This window comes from Propithecus coquereli, unplaced genomic scaffold (assembly GCF_000956105.1).
Source record: "Propithecus coquereli isolate 6110/MARCELLA unplaced genomic scaffold, Pcoq_1.0 Scaffold111, whole genome shotgun sequence".
Taxonomy (NCBI): Eukaryota; Metazoa; Chordata; class Mammalia; order Primates; family Indriidae; genus Propithecus; species Propithecus coquereli.
The window spans coordinates 3,166,872-3,186,202 of NW_012135081.1; the positions used below are offsets into that span (position 1 = coordinate 3,166,872).

The following is a 19,331-nucleotide window of genomic DNA, read 5'->3' on the forward strand; positions in this document are numbered from 1 at the left end:
TATTAATAATAAGTGTGTCACTCATCATTAAGGGCTTATTCTGTGTCCTGCTCTGTGTTAAGTGCTTTTCAGGCAGTTCTCATGTAATCTTCTCCGTGACCTGGAGAACGTGGAAACTCAGGCCAAGCTTTCATGCCACTAAGCAGAGGAGCTGGCACTTGCACTGAGCTTCTAGCTGCAGGATGAATCTTGAGGGTCCAGTGGGGCTGGCCACCCGAGAGCGCACACTCATCCCTTCTTCTGGTGCCAGTGTTAATGAGACAGGCTTCTGGGGGTCGAACAGGTAGGAAAGGTAAGGGCTGAGCTGCTCCAGAGGGTTCAAGTCAGCCACGCAGGGGCAGGTGGGCCTTCCTGTCTGGTAGCTCTTGGGTCAGAGAGGAAGCAGGCACATCAGCTCTGCAGCAAGAGGGAGCAAGGGGAGGTGGCAAGATGCCTGAACTCCATGGCTGCATGTCTGCCCTTGGTGCCCAAGCCTGTACCCCATAGCAGGGGTCTGGGGTCATACTCTGTGTTTCAAGGTCCAGTGTCAATGCACACATAGTGTATTGACCTTGGATGTGGCCTTGGATGTGAGGGCCAGGTGGGACCCCAGAGACCATCTAGGCTCATACACCCTTCATTTATAGGCAAGGTATCCCCCAGAGAGGGAAGGGCCTTGCCCAAGACCGCACAGCAAGTTGGGGGGGACACAGCTGGTCTCTTGACCCCATGTCACAGCTCTGCCCACCGTGTCACATTCTCTCCCTAATTTTGATAAACCTCTGTCTCCCTGTCTTGTCTCTTGTCTCTGTACTTTTCTCATGCTTTCCCCTCCATGCAGACTCTGCCCATTTCTCAGGGCCTAGCCTGGCCCGCTCCACTCTGGAGCCTTCCTGATTTCTCTCTCCCAACTTCTGCTAGGCCATTAGCAGCTCGTCCTGCTAATTCTCATTCCCTAATTGTCTGTAACACAAATTAATTACTTGATGCACTAATGACCTGGGTTCTAACCAGGCTCAATTGCTTTCTAGCTGCGTGACCTTGGGCTAGTTACTTAACATTGTTAATCGTCTGTTTTCTCATCTGTAAAGTGGGGCAGGCTTTTGAGCCTGAGTGAACAGCAGAAGCCGAGGCTTGGGGTAAACTTGGGAAATGGCAAAGTGGAAATCTCAGTGCATCGGGAGTGGGTGGGGCTGATGCAAGAAAGGCAGGCGGGGCCTGTTGTGGGGAGCCCCAGATGGGAGGGGATGCGTTATTGGTAATGGGGAGCACATGAGGCTTTTTGGGAAGGGAGGTAGCAAACCACCACCTAGAGTTTGGGGTGGCCATGAAATGGGGTGGAAAAGGCACGGGCTTTGGAGTTGGCAGATCTGGATTTAAATTTCAGCTCTACCAGTGATTAGCTGTGTGACGCTGCACAAATTGCTAGATCTCTCTGATTCTCCTTTTTCAATCTGTAAAATAAGGATTATATCTACCCCGTGGAATTATGGTGAGGATTAAGTGAGAAAGCATCTATAAATTGCTTAGCTTGGAGTCTTGCACTTAGTGAGTGTTTAACAAGGAGTAGCCGTGATTGCTGTTGCTGTCATCCAACAGCGCGTGTCTGCCTCCTGGCCTGGCTTTGTCCCTGGGTCTTTCTGGTCCTGGGTGTCAGGCTCATTCCTCATTTCCCAACCTGGAAGCCTCCCAAGGGCAGGGCTCACATGCATCATCTTCCCGCCCTAGCTGTTTTAGGAAGTGATGGGAGCCAGGAAAGCTGTTGAGAAGAGGTGATGTCACACTTCGGGGCCTCTGGGTGGCTCTGCAGAGGCCCCAGGGACCTGCAGGCAGGCAGGGTGAGATTAGAGGGTCTCGGGCCCTCTTGGCCGCCCATTGGCCTTGTAGATTCTGAGGGGAGTAAGGAGCCCAGGGAGCTTGGTGTCAACACGGTGTCTAGCCAGCTCTCCCGGATAGTCCTCAGGCACTGCAGTGGGACCCCGTGGCTGGTGAACCCAGGGAGGGGGCAGGCCCAGCCCCCGGAGAAGGAGCATGGGGGCGCTGAGGGGAAACTGACTGCCAGCTACCCCCCCCCTGAGTGAGGGGGCCAGACACACACCATCAATAATTAGAGTGTAATAATTACTAGACATTATTTATAAAGTACCTACTAGGTGTTGAGTGGTGTGCTAGGTGCTGAGGATAACCATTTGGCAGAGGGTGACTGGGACCCTGCCTGAAGAGAGGTTCCAGTTTAGAGGGGGATTCAGACAAGCATCTGAGGGGTGCGCTTGGCCCATCCACGCATAGCTGGGCCCTGCAGGCCAGTTGGGGGCCTGCCAGCCGTGTGTGGTGTGCGGTGGGAGAGTAGACCAGGGTATCAGGGGTGCTGGGTGGAGGGGCGGGGACAGTGGCTGGAGACGACGTTGGAACTGTACACAGGGGTCTAGAATGCCAAGCTGAGGCATGTGCGCCTCTCAAGGGGAGCTGGAAGCTGTGGAGGGGTTTTAGGCAGGGAGGGATGTGGTCAGGTGCAGGGCTGCCATGCTGTGGGAATGGGAAAATCGGGCTGGCTTGCTTCTGGGTTTCAGAGGGCAGGGGAGTGATGAGGAGGGGTGGGTGGGCTAGATGGCTGCAGAATGGGCGTGCAGGTCTGGAGCAGGTAGGCTGAGGTGGGCCTGCCGGGGTGTGGAGTGAGAGCAGGCCAGGGGCCAAACCTGGCCTTGGCCCCACCAGCTCCTCCCCTCAGGCCTCCAAGGCGGGTCTGCTCCACAGGCCCTCAGACAAGCCTGCCCTCTCTGAATCCCAGTGCTCACATCTGAAGAATGGAGCGGGCAATGCCTTTCTCCCTGCCACTTTAGTGTCTGATCAGCAAATAGTCACTGCGTCTCCATCTGGGCCTGAGTTCTGGGACACAGAAACTGGGAGAGGCCGAGCCCACAGCCCACAAGGCCCCCACTGGCCACAACATGGCCCCAGGTAGGCTATGGCGTGTTGACCAGCTCCTGGAGCACTTTGGAAGGGGGCTGGAGGGCTGGGGGCTTCTGGGGGTGTGTCCACCACAGGACCAAGGCCTCTCTCTCTCCTCTGTGACATGAAGTGCTCTCTCAGACCCTTCCAGCTCATCAGGTCTTGAGCCACCCAAGCCTGGGAGAGTGGGACCAGGTCCCCCAGGGCCTGGGGGACAAGGAAGGTGGGGTCACAGCTTAGGCATAAAGGGGTGAGAACACTGGGACTCACCTAGCTCTGAAAGTTGTCAAATCTTTGCATTCTTGTGTTCATCTTGTCACTTCCCAGAGCCCTGAATGGGAGGAAGTAGGTTCCACATGAGCAGGGCAGGAGAGATTTAGGCAATAAGAACTTCCAGCTCTGCCCCAAGGTTCCCAGCTTTCTCCACACTCTGGGGAGCCACTGAGCCAGTGGGGTACAAGAGGTGCTCATTCCCCAGTGACTCTCAGCTGTCCCCCGCCTGCCCGCTTGGGCACTTTTGCCTGCCACCTGGGTCTTGCTGGAAGCTGTCTTTGTGTGTGTGTCAGGCCGGTGGCAGGCTGGCTGCCATGGTGTTTTGGCAGAGTATGGCACCCCACCCCCTCACTGGCATTGCTGTGGGGGGCGGGGAGGGTGGTCCTGCAAGCCCCAGCAGAGTAGAAAATGAGCCCCCATTCACCCTGGCGGGAGGGGAGTCCCTGCTCCCTGGAAACATGCTCTGGTGGGCTCACCTGCACTGTCTCCATGCACGCTGCCTTCCATGCAGCTAGGTTGAGGCTTCTGGGTCTCAAGGTCCAGGGGCGCTTAGACCCTGTAACTGGAGAAGAGGCAGGCAAAGGGCAGCAGAGCCCTGGGGGGGGGTCTGTCCTGACGGGGTGATGGGCCGGCAGGACAGGGGAGGCTGGGTGGCCTGGGTGCAGTGTGTGCTGACAGCTGCCTGGGGGCTGTGCCCTTCGCTGCAGCCCCCTCCCCATGGCCACCCCACTGCCCTGTCCCTGTCTGGCCCCTCTTCTCTCCCCTACTTTCCTTTCTCTTCTTCCTTCTCATCTGTCTCCCCTCCTGGCATCTCCCCTTCCATCCCCCTCCACCCAGTCCTGTTTCCCTCTGGTCTCCCCTGTTTCCTCCCAGTTAGCTCTCCTTTCCCTTTCCATCTCCTCCTGTCCCCTCCAGTCCTTTTCCACTCACTTGCCCCAACTCAGACTCTCCCCTCCCTGAGTTCAAGCTGCCCATTCTTCCCTTTTGGAGCCCCTGCTCCTCTGGGCAGGAGTTCATCCCACAGCCTGCAGGAGTCCAGGGCAACTGGCATGTCCCTCTCCTCCTTTCACGAGGCTGGCTGGGTCCCAGCCCGTGCCACAGGCTGGCTCAGGCCAGCAGGATGACCGTGCCTCAGGCTGGCTCCCGGCCTTCAGATCCTGGGCTTGGGCTGCGGACCCGACAGTGGCCCGCAGAGGTGAGGCTGGGGATTGCAGCTTCCTGCAATAGCGTGTCATTCATGCATGTCATTTATGCATGCACATGTGTGTCTGGTGTGGGTGTGTGATTTTAGTGTGTACGTCCTGCATGACACCTGTGCCTGTGACTGTGTGATTGTGTGCATGTGTAGAATGACATTCAGTCTCCTGCAGACTGTGTATGCCTGGGAGTGTGTGCACTTGGGAACACGTGGAGTACAAAGGCACATGCTTCTGTGGGTACTTGGAGGAGCTTGAAGGCCCTGCCAAGTGTGAGCTAATCTGTGCCTGGGGACACCAGTGAGCATGGGAACAGCATGAAGACACACGTGTGTGTGTGTGTGTGGGTAAGGGGTCTGTGAGTGCTTGCATAAGGGTGCTCAGAGCATGCACCTGTGTGCCCGAGAGGGCCTGGCTGCCTGTGCGAATTAGGCTGATGTGCACACGTGTTCTGACTGCACGTGTGAGGGATGTGAGACCCACTCCCCCCGCAGGAGGATCTGTGGTGCCACAAATGCAGACGTGAGCAGTGAAGTGGGCCGAGGGAAGCTGCCTGTGAGTGCCTGTGGACATGCATCCTCCTAGGCTGTGGGTGTTGCTGGGCTGAAAGGGGAAGTATTTAGTGATTTATAAGCTTTTAAAGACATGCCTCAGCCCCCATTCAGGCCCCAGACACAGCAAGTGCCCTGCGTCACTCAGGCCTGACATCAGCCAGGCACCTGGAACCACAAGAATGAGAGGTGGTCACATTGCCCGCACCAGCTCACCTGCCCACCCATTGCTAGGGCTGAGGCCAGGGGATTGCACCTGCTGGGTGCAGGGGCATGCTGCTAAACACATGTCCCAGTCCAAACCAGAGACCCCTCTCCAGCCACTGAGACAGGGTGGCAGGGGATAGGGACACCTGTCTCCAGCTTGGTGGCCCTGGGGTCCAGGTGCCCCTTTTCCCAGCCAAGACTGGCTCCTTCAGAAGAACTGGATGGGTCTCTCCCAAGCTGTCCTCTGGGACTGACTGACTGCAAAGCAGGGGGAGGAAGCCCTCGGTAAATGTTGGTTGGAGGGATGAATGAACAAACAGTGGTTCCCAGGAGTGGTGCTGGTTGGCCCCAGCGAGTGCACCCGGGGTGAGTGGATGGCTGTGCTTAGTGCTGGGAGACTGGCCTCTGAATTCACCTCTGCCTGGTCCTCTCTGAACCTCACTTTCCTCCTTTCTAGGAAAGGGCAGAAATCCTCCACAAGGTCATTATACCAATGAAATGCAGCAGTGTGCCTGGTGCCTGGCACATGGAAGGTGCTCAGAAAATAACAGGTGTCTCCCCTCTGAGAGCTGACAGCTGCCCTGAGCCCCTTCCATAGCCACCCCTGGACCAGCCATGAGTCAGCCATGGCTGGGCAGCTGGAATCCTCAGGTTCCAACTCTAGAAGTATGAGTTAGGCCCGGGTCGAGGAGGAAAGAGGTCACATGGGTCAGATGCTGGATCCAGGCAGGAACAGACACGTGCCTGGCTGCCACCTTATCACGATTCCCATTGCGGGTAAGTGAATCTCAGGATCTGGGAAGGCAAGGCCCTGGGGCTGAACTGAACACCCAGCTCTGTGGGCTGAAAGCATTGCTGACATGGGCTCTACTGTGTGTAGATGTTTTTCAGATAGAATAGCCTGAAAAGGGCACTGGCCAGCCCCAAAGGCATAGCTTTCACAGCTGCTGCTGGCAGCAAGATCTCCAGCCCTGGGGCTGGTCTAGCTTGGGGGCCCCTCATCCCCATCAGAGCTCGTGAATTCAGCTGGCAAGGCAGAGCCCTGTCTCTGATCTTGGGGAGCCTGTGTATTCTCTACATCCGGGCCGTCTCCAGGCAGGACCCAGATGCCCTTCCTACCAGGCTTTGGTGAACGTCTATGCAGTGGAGGTTCGTACTTGAACCCTCTTTCCTACACCCCTGACTCTGAGTGGGGGTCTGTCCTTCCCCCATCGCTGCAAACTGTGACCGTTCAGTACAGCAGACAGTGCCGAAAGCAGAGTCGGGTGGGGTGGGGTGGACGAGCGACCTGCCACGCTGCACATGTCCCCAGTGCACGGCTTCTTAGCTTTAGGAGCCATTGTTTCTCTGGAGCCAAGACCTTGTTGATTTCCTATGACACGTAACTATGACTTATCCATCTCTCAGTAACCAAGCATGCCACTCTAGACATTCACAAACAATGACTATTTAGGATGAGGTGCCTCAGAGAGAGCCTTTGTAGGCTGAGCCAAGGAGGGGAGTGGGCGCAGTGATGGGGCTTATCTCTTTGCCTCCCAGATATGCAGAAACAAGCAGCTAAAACACTTGTGCACACACGTCCTCACGTCCTCACGCGCAGAAACAAAGCATTCATTGAACTCCTGCTGGGGACCCACCCTTATCTGGCACTGGGAGGGACTGGGGAAAAAAGCGACTTTGCACAGCCCCTGCCTTACGGCAGCTCACAGTTGCATGGAGAAGATACGTGTCAACAAACATTTATTTGATTTCCATTCTTGAAATTTGCAGAACTGTCCTAGGGGACACATTGAGCCTGTTAAAATATGCAAAAAGGGAAGCAGCAGCTTTGCTGGAGGGTGAAATAAACCTCACGCGCCCTTACTGACTGGCCACTGAACACCGGTTCCTGAGGCAGCCCTCTCCTGGTTCCACCGGCTACTGCACCTGCCGGGCCTCTGCCCTCCCTGGGGGGGACAATGCTGGGGAAATGGAATAGAGGGCCAAGGACAACAGGTTTTGGTGACGTTAAGTAAAATAAATACATATTTATTTTATACATAATGTGACAATACTAGAACTCTCTCCCCTTCCCTCCCCGGGCTCCTCCTTCTCTGAGCCTTTAAGGCCTGATAGGAAAGTCTTGGTCCTAGTGGCAGGGCTGGGTGGGGGGAGTGGGGAGTGTGGAAAGAGTCCTGTTTGCTTCTGTTCCTTCCCCAGGCCCCAGAGGCCAGAGGTTTCTGACCCACTCCTTTAGTGCTTAGTGCCAAGGTGGCTTGCTTAAACCTTGGCCCGTAGCCATCAGTCCAGCCCTCCCCTGGCCAGCCTTGGGTCTGAACCCCCCCACCACAGAGAAGTGTTTGCCCAGCCCACGCCTGGCACTCTGCCCCAGACAGTCAGGATGAACAGGTTTGGCCGCTGGAACTGGCTGCAGCCTTTGTCTTTAGTGAGATAAAGGAAGAGTCAGAACTTTTGGCCACAGCCAAAATAAACTTTTTGGACTATTTTTTTTCCTTTTGAAATCATTTCTAACTTACGACAAAGTTGCAAGAATAATATAAAGAATTTTTTTTCTGTAGCATTTGAGAGTAGGTTGCTGACCTGATGGCCCCTCATCCCCAAATACTTTAATGCGTATTTCCTATAAACAAGAACATTCTCTCTCACACATAACCACGATACAGCCGTTGGCATGAGGAATTTACTATCAATACGTTACTGCCATCAAATCGTTCGAGTTTACCGGCTGTCCTGGTGATGTTCTTCCGAGCAAAAGGACCCAGTTCAGAGTCACGTGCTGTTGCTTGGGGCTCCTGTGTCTTGCGAGTCTTTAATCTGGAACAGTTCCTCAGTCTTGATTTCCGTGACCTTGACACTTTGCAGAATAATAAGCCAGTTATTTCATAGACCGTGCCCCAATTTGGGTTTGTCTGATGTTTCTTCACGGTTAGATTCTGACTATGCATCTTCGGTGGGAAAATGACAGAAGCGATGCTGTGTGCCTTCGGCGGCATCCGGCAGGCCGCGCACGCTTCCAATTTGTTCCATTACTGGTGACGTTAACTCGGATCACTTGATTAACATAGTGTCTGCTAGGTTTCTCCATGGTAAATGACTTTTTTCCTCTTGGTAATTAAAAGCACTTTGTGGAGAGATACTTTGCGAGGATGTAAATATCCTGATCCTCATCAAACTTCCTCCCACTAGTTTCAGCAGCATTGATGTTTCTTGGCCTAATTATCACTATGATAGTTGCCAAGTCCATTATGACGTCTACATTTATTAGTTGGCATCTTCTGTATAGAAAAAACCCTTTCTCTTCTCTACATTTATTTATTCTTGTATTTATTTACATTAGTATAGATGCAGGGATTCCTATTTTACTCATTATTTATTTCTGTTTTATTCATTATTTATTTTGATACTCAAATTCTCCTAGCTTTGGCCAGGGGGATGCCCTTCCAGTGGGCTTCTGTGTCCTTTCGAACCAGCCCATCCATTCTTTAAGCTCTTCCTCACTTTTCGGAACGAGGTGTTCCCGGCTCATCTTGTGCTTTCCCTGTCCCAGCCCTGGAATTAGCCATTTCTGCAAGGAATGGTAGTTTCTTTTAGTGGTGAATGATATTTAGAAACCAAGATCTGGGCGCCAGCTCTACTCATTGCTTTTGGGAGTTTGTCAGTGATTCTTGGACTCTTGAGTCAGGAGAAGGATGTAGCCTTCAAGCTTTAACATTCTGAACCAGTGATTCTACAACCTGTTCAGGTGGTGGGTAACATGGAAATAACGAGAGCTTTAACAGAAAAATATGATATATTGATTGAATAATATTTGATAGGAAATAAACTCATTAGTGGAGAAAGAGAATATATGTATACGTACATATGCGTATATGTGTTTATGTTTATACACATATACACAAATTCACTCTGTATATATTTTTTCTCTATCTTTCTGTCTGCCTGCTCTATCTTGAAGGCCATGAGATACCTCCCATACCAAGCCCAATATCACATGGTTCATTCAATTCCGCCCTTTCCATACTTGTAAATTCCTCTCCTGCAGTGAGGACCCTGTCTTCCTTCGTACTTGCGTGTGGAACCAGTCTCTCCTTGCAGCCACCGCTGCTGGCACAGATGCCCTCCTCTGTGTTGGGACCAACAAGCATCCCTACTGCTGCCCTGGCATGATGCCTGCCTTCCTGGCCCCATCTAACGGCTTGCAGACTGAATTATTCGGGAAGCCAAGCAGGCAGGCAGGCAACATTTTGGACTTTTTTCTCACCAACGAATCATCACTTTTCCTGATCTTTGGAATGTTTTGCTCAAAACTTGTTCTTAAAAATGATAAATGCTTTGTCATTGTTAAAGTACCAAACTCCATGATTAATATTTGTAAAGGAAAACTATTTCTCTACTCAACACTTCTGACAGCAAATGTGTGGGTTTCCTACGTGAAACAATTCTCCAATTCTCTGTGGTTACTGACTGGGTGTCCTACAATTTAATTCAATTCTGTCACTAACTTCCTGGAGTTAGCGGAGAGCCCGCAGGTGAAGGGCTCCATCCCATAAGACTGCCCCCACTTCAGGGGCCGATCACAAGTATTAGGCACCCAGGGTACCCACACTTCTGTCCAACTTGGCTACAAACTAGGGATTCCCACAATTCCCTCCTCAGGTTTGATAACGTATTCTAATGGCTCACAGAACTCAGAGACACTTTACTTGTGTTTACTGGTTTATCAAGAAGGCTATTACAAAAGATACAAATGAACAGTCAGATGAGGAGGTAATAGGGTGAGGTCCAGAAGGGTCCTGAGCCCTGGAGCTTCTGTCCCCGTGGAGTTGTGCTGTGCCACCTTCCTGGCAGGGGGCTGTGGTCACCAACATGGAGGTTCTCCTGACCCCGCAGTTTAGGGATATTTATGGAGGCTTCATCATGTAGGCATGATCGATTATTAACTCAACCTGTAGTACCTCCCTCCTCCCTGGAGGATGGGAATGGGACTAAAAGTTTCCAAGCTTCTAATCAAGACTTGATCTTTCTGGTGACCAGCCCCCACCCCAAAGCTATCCAGGAGCCCACCAGCCATCACCTCATTAGAACAAGAGACGCTCCTATCCTCCAGGGAATCCCAAGGGATTTAGGAGCTCCGTGTCAGGAACTGTGGTCAATGGCTAAATATTAGAACAAAAGATGCTCCTCACACCCCTATCACTCAGGAAATTACAAGAGTTTAGGAGCTCTGTGTCAGGAACTGGGGGCAGAGACTAAAAAAAAAAATAAAATAAGGCCCAAATTGGAAAAAAAAAAAAGGAAAAGTTACCCTTAATTTCACTCCTCCTATTGTATTCAACCATTGTTTAGTATTTAAGTGCATTTCCTTCCAGTTTTTTCCTCTAGTGTGTGCATCTGTTTTTCTTTTAAGCATAAATTTAAATGTAATGTTGCTACATCTTTTCGTTCTGCACACTTACTTTAGAAAATAAAAACATTCACTACTTATGAAATACCTAGAATGTGCCAGGCTCTGTATAGATTGTTTTCTCTTTCTCGTTTAATCTTTAACATAATCCTGCTAAGTAGGCATTTTCCTGATATTAGAGATAAAGAAACCAAGGCTCAGGGAGTCTTGGCTGCACTTCTAATAAACAGTAGAACTAGGGTTGGAACCAGGTATCTCTGACTTGGAAATCTGTGCTCTGTCCATTCTGGTATTCAGACTCCTCAAAGCATAAATTTTTTTCTTTTTTTGATAGTACCACCCTATTCCCATAACTCTGATTTTATGTACAGACACATACTAATGAGAGACTATTTCATAATTTGAACTCAACTACTCCCCTATTGTAGAGCACATGTGCTGCTTTCTCTCTCTCTCTCTCTCTCACCACACAAATAACGACATGATGAACATCTTTATGGATTTTTTTAAACAAATTATTTTTCTAAAGGGTTGCCTTAATTTGCATGTCAGACTTAAACCACAATATCATATTATGATTTTAAAAAATAGTTTGAGACCAGCCTGAGCAACATGGTGAGACCCCATCTTTACAAAATATAAAAAAACTAGCTGAGTGTGGTGGTGCACACCTGTAGTCCCAGCTACTTGGGAGGCTGAGGCGGGAGGATGGTTTGAGCCTGGGAATTTGAGGCTGCAGTGGGCTATGATTGTGTCACTGCACTCCAACCTGCACGACAGATGGAGATCCTGTCTCTAAAACAAAACAAGACAACACAACACAAAACAGTTGATACTTTTAAAGGCAAAAAGTATCTTGACTTAATCAGCACATATTTGGGTACAGGTCTGGTTTCATTTAAGAAACATTTAAGGGGTGACTGCTGTGTACCAGGAACGATGGTGAGAATGGAAGATACAAAAATATTTTTATTGTACAACTCAGCCAGGAAGCCAAAACCAGTACATCTCAATCAATTCAAGCCATGACTAAGCTGATCGCTTCAGGGGCTGTTCAGGAGGACCCCTCATTGAAAGGCTGAGGGGTGACGTGGGTGCAAATGCCAAAACAAAGGGACGGTTTAGTCAGCTCAGGAAAAATGTGATGTGGAGCAGATGGGATCCATCGGCCATGAGCATGACAGTTTACTAAGTTACTGTCTCTTAGCTCCAAGACACAGTATCCCTTAGACACTCTGACACACTCTGCCTCGTGGTGCTGGAGCGGGACTCGATCACCCACACTTCTGCCTTGCTGGTCGGCGCCCTGTTAGGACCTGCAGATGTGGGCGCCAGAGGGAGCCTGCAAGGCGTTTGCTTTCTGCTCGCTGTTCTTGTGAGCTTTGCCCCAGCAGTGTGTCCTCCCCTAGGCACCCAGTGGCAGTTTTCCCAACACTTAGAGAATCAGCTTCGTTGTGCCCTCCCATTCAGAGACGCCAGATCCAGCCAGCAATGCCCCTGCCTCCGAGGTTGGGTCCCAGGCCCCCAGGAACGGGCTACTGAGCACTAGCCAAGCTGCACCTCCTCCTTAGAAGTTTGAGTTTCAGGGGATCCTCTTCCAAGTGTCTAAGATTTAATACCCACCAATCTCATCCCTTTGTTCCTTCAGTGCTAGTTACGGCAGCTACTTCACCAGTCCTGTGACATCTCAGTGTTCTCTTTTTACCCTTTCACTTACCCAGCGAGCAGCTCTAGCGAAGAATTCTTTACATTGCTTCTCTCTGTGCATGTGCCTGGTGTGGCAGTCGTCTCCTTGTTGGGACCTTCCTGCCAAAGGGCAGACCGTGAGCCCCTGCACTGCTGAGGCCCCTGCGTACCCACATGCGTTTATTTATTTCATTCCACGGGGTACACGGATGGGTGAGGAACGGCGAGCCCCCTGGCCGGCAGGCTCGTGCCAGCTGCATTGTTGGCCAAGAGAAAGCGGCCTGCCCCAGAGCATTCTGGATCTCTCTTTTCAGGTCTTGAATAGGAAGCGTCCAGCTGGGATGAGGACTTGCTGGCTGGAGAAATCCCAGCGAGAATGTCGGACAGCTGCGTGCTCCATTAAGTCAGGGGCGTCTCCTGGAGGTGGGAGTCCATCGAAAATAGTCTGTCTTGATAAATTCATGCAAATATGTTGTCTGTTTTATGCATTAAATGGCCATGGAATAACTTTCATTTCAACCCTGTTCAACAAACATTAGTGAGCACTAAGCAGGGGCAGCCACTGCACTAGAGAGAGGGGACATGGAGCCAGAGTTACCAGTCCTTACCCCAGACGACCCCACTGCCTGCTTGGGAGAAATCCAGGTAAAGACATAAATGGTGGCTTCTAGTTAAATAGGGCAGATTGAATGCAAATATTTAACCCTGTTCCTTTCTGAAACCCACTAAAATCGCAGTGGGGTTTGTTTATTTATTTATTTAGATACGAATACAGTCAATTGTTTGTTTTGAAAATGGGAATTCATTTCAACACAATTGATATATTATGGACTAATTTGAGCATAATGTGAATTTCATGGTTGCTTATGAACAATTTTGTAAATGAGAAATGTTGGCAAATGCAGAAAACTACACCCAGCGTAACTCAGCCACATGGGAACACACTAAACACACCTCCCACACCCAACATCTACCAGCCACCTCAGTTCACTACCCACATCCATTCACATCTGATGTTACAACCTTCCATGAGATTTCAGGTAACCCTCCTCCCACCACTTCTCAATAAGACTCACAATGCACCTTTCCTGACAATGCCCACTTCCACAAGCATTCTTTCCAAGCTAAAATGCCTTGTTTATTGTAGTAGTTATGTATTTCTTGACCATTTATTATAGTAATGCTGTGCTACTCTTTTTATTAGGTTCCTGTCCTTTCTGTGTGACACTGATGAAGCTTTTGAATGTTGTGTTCCTCCTTAACTCCTGTGATTTTTATTGCATGATTTTGCATAGCGTGGTGCTTTTGAGGAATGCATATGTTACATTATAACAGAACTGATTGTACATTTTCAAAGAGCATTTTCAACTGTCAGCATGTACAACTGACAAAGAAAACAGCAAGGGAGATGATTGCAGAACAATTTTGGAAACTAGAAAGTCAAACAAGTTGTAACTTAGACCAAGAAAGTTGTAACTTAAGACAGCTGTGAAGAAGAAGGGAGCTATGGAGAGAACATCGGCATCTGCATGGGGTCTCCTTGCATCCACTGCTGAATAATGAGTCACATGTGTGTAGGGTGAAACTCCATGAGGCCAGGCAAAGGTTGACTACTGCGAATTTGTAAGCTGAACAACTTCCAGAGCTCAAACAGGGCTGGAAGATGTTTCAAATTTCAACCAGTCAGAGAGAAGAGTCCTTACTGAACACCTGGGGCATTCAGCAGAGACCCCAGAAGGGTCACGCCTTAGTGGAAGACCTAAACTAGCCCAGAGTAAAGACTACTCTAAATTCATCCTAACGAAGCTTAATGTTGGAAGACTTATGCTATCTAATTTCAACTCAGTATAAAGCTATAGTAACCAAGACAGTATGGTACTGGCAAAAGGATAGGCACATAGATCAATGAAGCAGAATAGAATCTAGAAATAGGCCCTCACATATATGGCCAACTGGTATTTGACAAAAGTGAAAAAAACAATTCCATGGAGGAAGAATAATGTTTTCAACAAATGGTCTGGAAAGAACTAGATATCCACAAGAAAAAAAAATTAATACATTACACCATAATTAACCGAATATGGATCATAGATCTCAACATAAAAGGTAAAACTGTAAAACTTCTAGAAGAAAATGAGAGAAAATCTTCCCAATCTTGGGGTAGAGAGAGATTTCACGGACAAGACACAAAAAGCATGAAGTGTAAAAGAAAAAAATTTGATAAATCAGACTTAATAAAAATAGAACTTTTTGCTTTTTAAAAGATGCCATTAAGAAAATGAAAAGGCAAGTCATAGCCTGGGAGAAAATATTCGTAACTCACATATCTGACAATGGACTTGAATGCAGACTGTACAAAGAACACTTAGAACTCAATAAGAAGACAAATAGCCCAGTTTAAAAATGGGCAAAATATTTGATCATACACATCACAAAATAAGATATATGAATGGCCAGCAAGCACATAAAATATGCTTAATGTTATTAATCATTAGGGAAATCAAATGAGAACTACCATGAGCTATCACTACATCCCCATTAGAAATGCTGATAATAGGCCGGGCGCGGTGGCTCACTCCTGTAATCCTAGCTCTCTGGGAGGCTGAGACGGGTGGATTGTTTGAGCTCATGAGTTCGAAACCAGCCTGAGCAAGAGCAAGACCCCGTCTCTACTAAAAATAGAAAGAAATTAATTGGACAACTAAAAATATATAGAAAAAATCAGCCGGGCATGGTGGCGCATGCCTGTAGTCCCAGCTACTCGGGAGGCTGAGGCAGGAGGATCGCTTGAGCCCAGGAGTTTGAGGTTGCTGTGAGCGAGGATGATGCCACGGCACTCTAGCATGGGCAACACAGTGAGACTCTGTCTCAAAAAAAAAAAAAGAAAGAAATGCTGATAATATCCAATGCTGGTGAGTCTGTGGAGCAGCTAGAATGTTCATGTGCTGCTGGTAGGAAAGTGGCACAACCACTTTGGGAAACAGCATTGCAGTTTCTTATAAAGGTAAACACATACTTACTCTATGACCCAGCAATTCTACATCTGGGTATCTATTTACTCAAGAGAAATGAAAATGAGTGTTCCTAAAAATACTTGCATAAGAGTGTTCGCATCAGCTTTATTCATAATAACCAAAAATTGGAAATACCTCAAATGTCCATTAAAGGTGAATTTACAAACAAATTGTGGTATATCCATACTATACAATTCTACTCAGCAGTAACAAGAAATGAAAACTGACACATACAATAACATGGAAATTATGAGTGAAAAGATAAGAACAAAGATGCCAAAGCTAGGAGAATTTGTATTTGAATAATATTTATTCCAGAAGAAGAGAAAGGAAAAAATGGAGTAGAGCCAATAATAATAATAAAATAAAAAAAAAAAAACAGTAGAAGAAAACTTCTCTGACCTAAAGAAGGACTTGAGTATAAAGATCAAAAGCATTCTTTGAATGCCTAGCAATATTAATAAAAATAAGACACATGTCTAATCATATACTGGTGAAATTTATGAACTTCAAAGAAAAAGTGAAAATCCTAAAAAATTCCAGATGTAAAAACAACCAACAACAAAACTGGTTACCTGAAAAGGAAAGAGAATCAGGATGGCACTGAAGATATCTTCTGTACCTTGGAAAGCCCAAGGACCATGTAACAATATTCACAATTTCGGGGGGTAGGAGGAAAGCACTCAGATCCAAGAATCTTGGCCAAAATATTATTAAGTGTGAGGGTAGAAGACAGACATTTTCAGATATACAAAGATATCCCCATGAACTATTTCCAAGGAAACTATTCAAGAAGGTAGTCTAGACAAATGAAAATCAAATTTGAAAAATAACCAACCAGCCAAACAAAATAATCCAAAACTCATTATAGGGGAAGACAAATAACATAGGAAACAGTGGAAAGAAATAAATGTAGTAAAATTTATAGAAAATAAATGGATGCTGATAAAGTGATTTAAGCTATTATAAATTAGAAAGAATTTTTGCAATAGAAGACAATGAAGAAAAACCCTTAGTAATAGGTTCAAACTAAAATTACAGATTATTTCAACCTAATTTAGGATTTGGGATGGAGGGGTTTATGAGGATGAAGATAGGGAACTAAAAAGTGCTATAGGTCTGGTCTAAGTTGGGGGGGGTCATGTTACTATATACTTTTGGTATGTTGATAGTGAAATATGGATTCGAATATAACCTGAAAAATGAAAGTAACTATTAATAAACTTGAGATAGAGAGAAAAACTTTCAAATACCAAGTTACCAAGGAGGGGGAACATGAGTAGTTACCTACAGAATCAGAGAAGGGGAGGGGATTTAGGGAAGTAAAGGGAGAATTTTCATTTTTCCCCCTCTATGTTCTTTAATTTTTCAATTCTTAACAATCAGGCTGCATTGATTAATTGCTTTTATAAATAAAAACGATGAAGTAAGAAACATTGAAAAGTTAGTGTTCAAAGATGCAAGGTGGAGCCATATGCAATGTCTTCGGAGAAACTACTTTCCTCTCTTTCTTTCCTTCCCTGCATGCTTCCCCGCCCCACCAGGAAACAATGAATAATGACTGTCACTAGGGAAAAGGGCTTGAAAATGGCATGTAGATAACTCTGTGAGGCCCCAAAGTAAAAACTGGAGAATGCATGACACAAATAAAGATGACTATCTGGGTACTTACAAGTTCTTATTTGTTGGAGGAAGGAGAAGTTCTGGCATGCCCTATATGGGATTCATTATTCTCATCTTTAGAAAATTAGACTCTGATGGGATTTAGAAGACACCAGGTTGGAAGCCACCAGCGGAGTGGCATGGGAAGATCTTTGGCCCAGAAGTTATGGTACCTGAGTTTTAGTTGTGTCTCCGCTATTTTTGTGAGCCATGTGTCCTTGTGCAATTCATTTAAACTGAGACTAATAGTCTCACCCCAGAAATACTGCGTTGCTGCACATAGTCAGCATTCTCTAAATGTCACTGAATAAATAATGAATAAATAAATGAGCAAAGTGGTTTGCCTAAGGTCACCCTCAGTGTGAGCTGAGCCTGAGCCCACAGGTGTCCTGAGGCAGTCTGATGCTCTGTCCAGCTTAGTGCACAGTGAAGATGGGTCTCTCCCACCTCCCCCCACTCACTGATGGTCTCAGCACTCTGTATACTTTGAGGAGAATCTGCTCCAGGTTCTTCACAGAGCACAGTACCAGGGTGCAGACCACCACATCCATAGCGCCATTGGCCACCTGGTGCATGTTCTCCCCAAAGTGCTCAGACTGCTCGAGCTGCAGGTGCTCGAACTGCAGTTCTTGGCAATATTCTTGATCAAGAGCTTCTCGAAGTTGGCCATGGGATCAATACAGGTCACCCTGCACCCAGGTGGTGATGAGCTTGAAGTTGACCCTGGTGCCACAGCCCACTTCCAGCAGGGACAGCTTCCCAGAGGGGCCCACAAACTCCCGCAGGTTGCTGAAGAGCTCCCTCTTCTTGCTGGCCATCTGTTCATTGTACATCACAGTGAACCTCCGCAAGAAGTAGGGGAACCATTTTTTGCATATCCAGTTCCATGAACCCAGAAAGTTCAAGAGGAACACAGGAGATGCCAGGATGCAGGCGGCCAGAAGGAGAAGGTGAACAAGGACTGTCAGTACATGGGGAGGAGCACCCACGACCATGCGGACGGGAGGAGGGGAGAGGGTGGAGAGACTCTCAGAGTCTTAGAGTCCTTATCCCACGTACCACATAGTGCTCAAATGAGGGACAAATTTTGGGAGGTGGTTTCCCGAGTTCCAGTCTTCCTGGGCTTTCACCAGAAAAGGGAGGATAGGAATGGCCGTGAGCATGGCAGGTCTTCTGACGGCTGTCTGCCGTAATAACTGTGACAACAGAGACAGCTCCCATTTATTGAGTCTTCCTGATGTGTTCAGAGCTTTAAGTATGTTATATGTCTATGATCTTCTTCAATACTTAAACCCCATGAGATAGACTCTATTGATCCCCCATTTTATAGATGAAGAAAATAAGTCTCACAGAGGCCAGCTACAAGGTCACATAGCTTGGAAGAGGCAGTCTGAGTCAAACCAGAGCTCACACCTTCTACCACGGCACTGAATGGTTTTCCCTGAGACTGCTGATCTCATTTAAGAGAGTAACTGTTACGTGGATTGAGACCAGAGAAAGTACATTCACAGGACGACCAGGTGTAGAGAACTGGGGCAGAACAGACCCACTAAATGTTATTTACATCTCCCCTGGAAGCAGAAATAGCCATTCTCTTAGAGTCTGTGGAACTTTCTCTGAACTCCTCTGCCTACCTGTGAATATCTATGTCCTTGTCCACCCTCAACTCCCTCCTCCTGCCATAAACATCGAGGTGTTTCCCCTGGCCATAATCACTGGCCCCACCTGGACTCTTCAACCCACCTGCAACCCAGACCTTGCTCCATTAACTAGGTCCTCCCTCTGTCATATTTAAGATCTCTTAAATATGTCTCTGTCTCCTCCTCTGCCAGTCCACATCTCCTCCATCCTGAAATCATCTTTTCCTTGACTTGCTTTCTATTCGAGCTAACTTCCCATCTCACTTTTCCTTCCTGCTAAACCTCATTAGCAATTGTCCTCAGCACTCGCTGTTTCCATTTTCTCATCCCACTGAAACTTTGGCCCTGATACCTGACTTCCTCCCCACAGCGGAGGGGTGACTGACGGAATATGACGTCTGAAGAGGTGGGGGAGAATGGTGTCTGGAGCACAGGTGGAGGACAGTCTGTCCCTGGAGCTTGGACTGAGGGAGGAAGGGTGGGGAGGGGCAGCAAGTGTGGGTGGGGGAAGAAAGGCAAAGGAGTTTTTACCAGATTTATTTCATTTTACTGGATTATTTGATTTTCTCCGTGAAGAAGGCATGATTCTTTGTTGAGGGGGAGGGGGAGGGTAAAGGATTGCGGTTAGGAAGAGAGTAGAGCAGCTTTGCATTAGCAACCGGGAGGCATGGGAGAGGCTGCTGAGCAAAGGCAGAGAGGGAAGTGCCCAGGAGCAAAGAGGATGGGCTGAGCTGGGGATTGTGCTCAGTAGCTGTGACACAGGTCTTGAG

At 48.0% G+C, this 19,331-nt stretch overlaps 1 protein-coding gene and 1 pseudogene across 1 annotated transcript in view; both read right to left on the reverse strand.

Annotated features, from left to right (window-relative positions):
* The window catches only part of KRT80 (keratin 80, type II), an 82,050-nt gene that overhangs the window by 35,043 nt on the left and 27,676 nt on the right, over window positions 1-19,331 (reverse strand). The gene's annotated exons all lie outside the window — the stretch shown is intronic.
* Window positions 131-17,916, reverse strand: LOC105814923 (annotated as a pseudogene).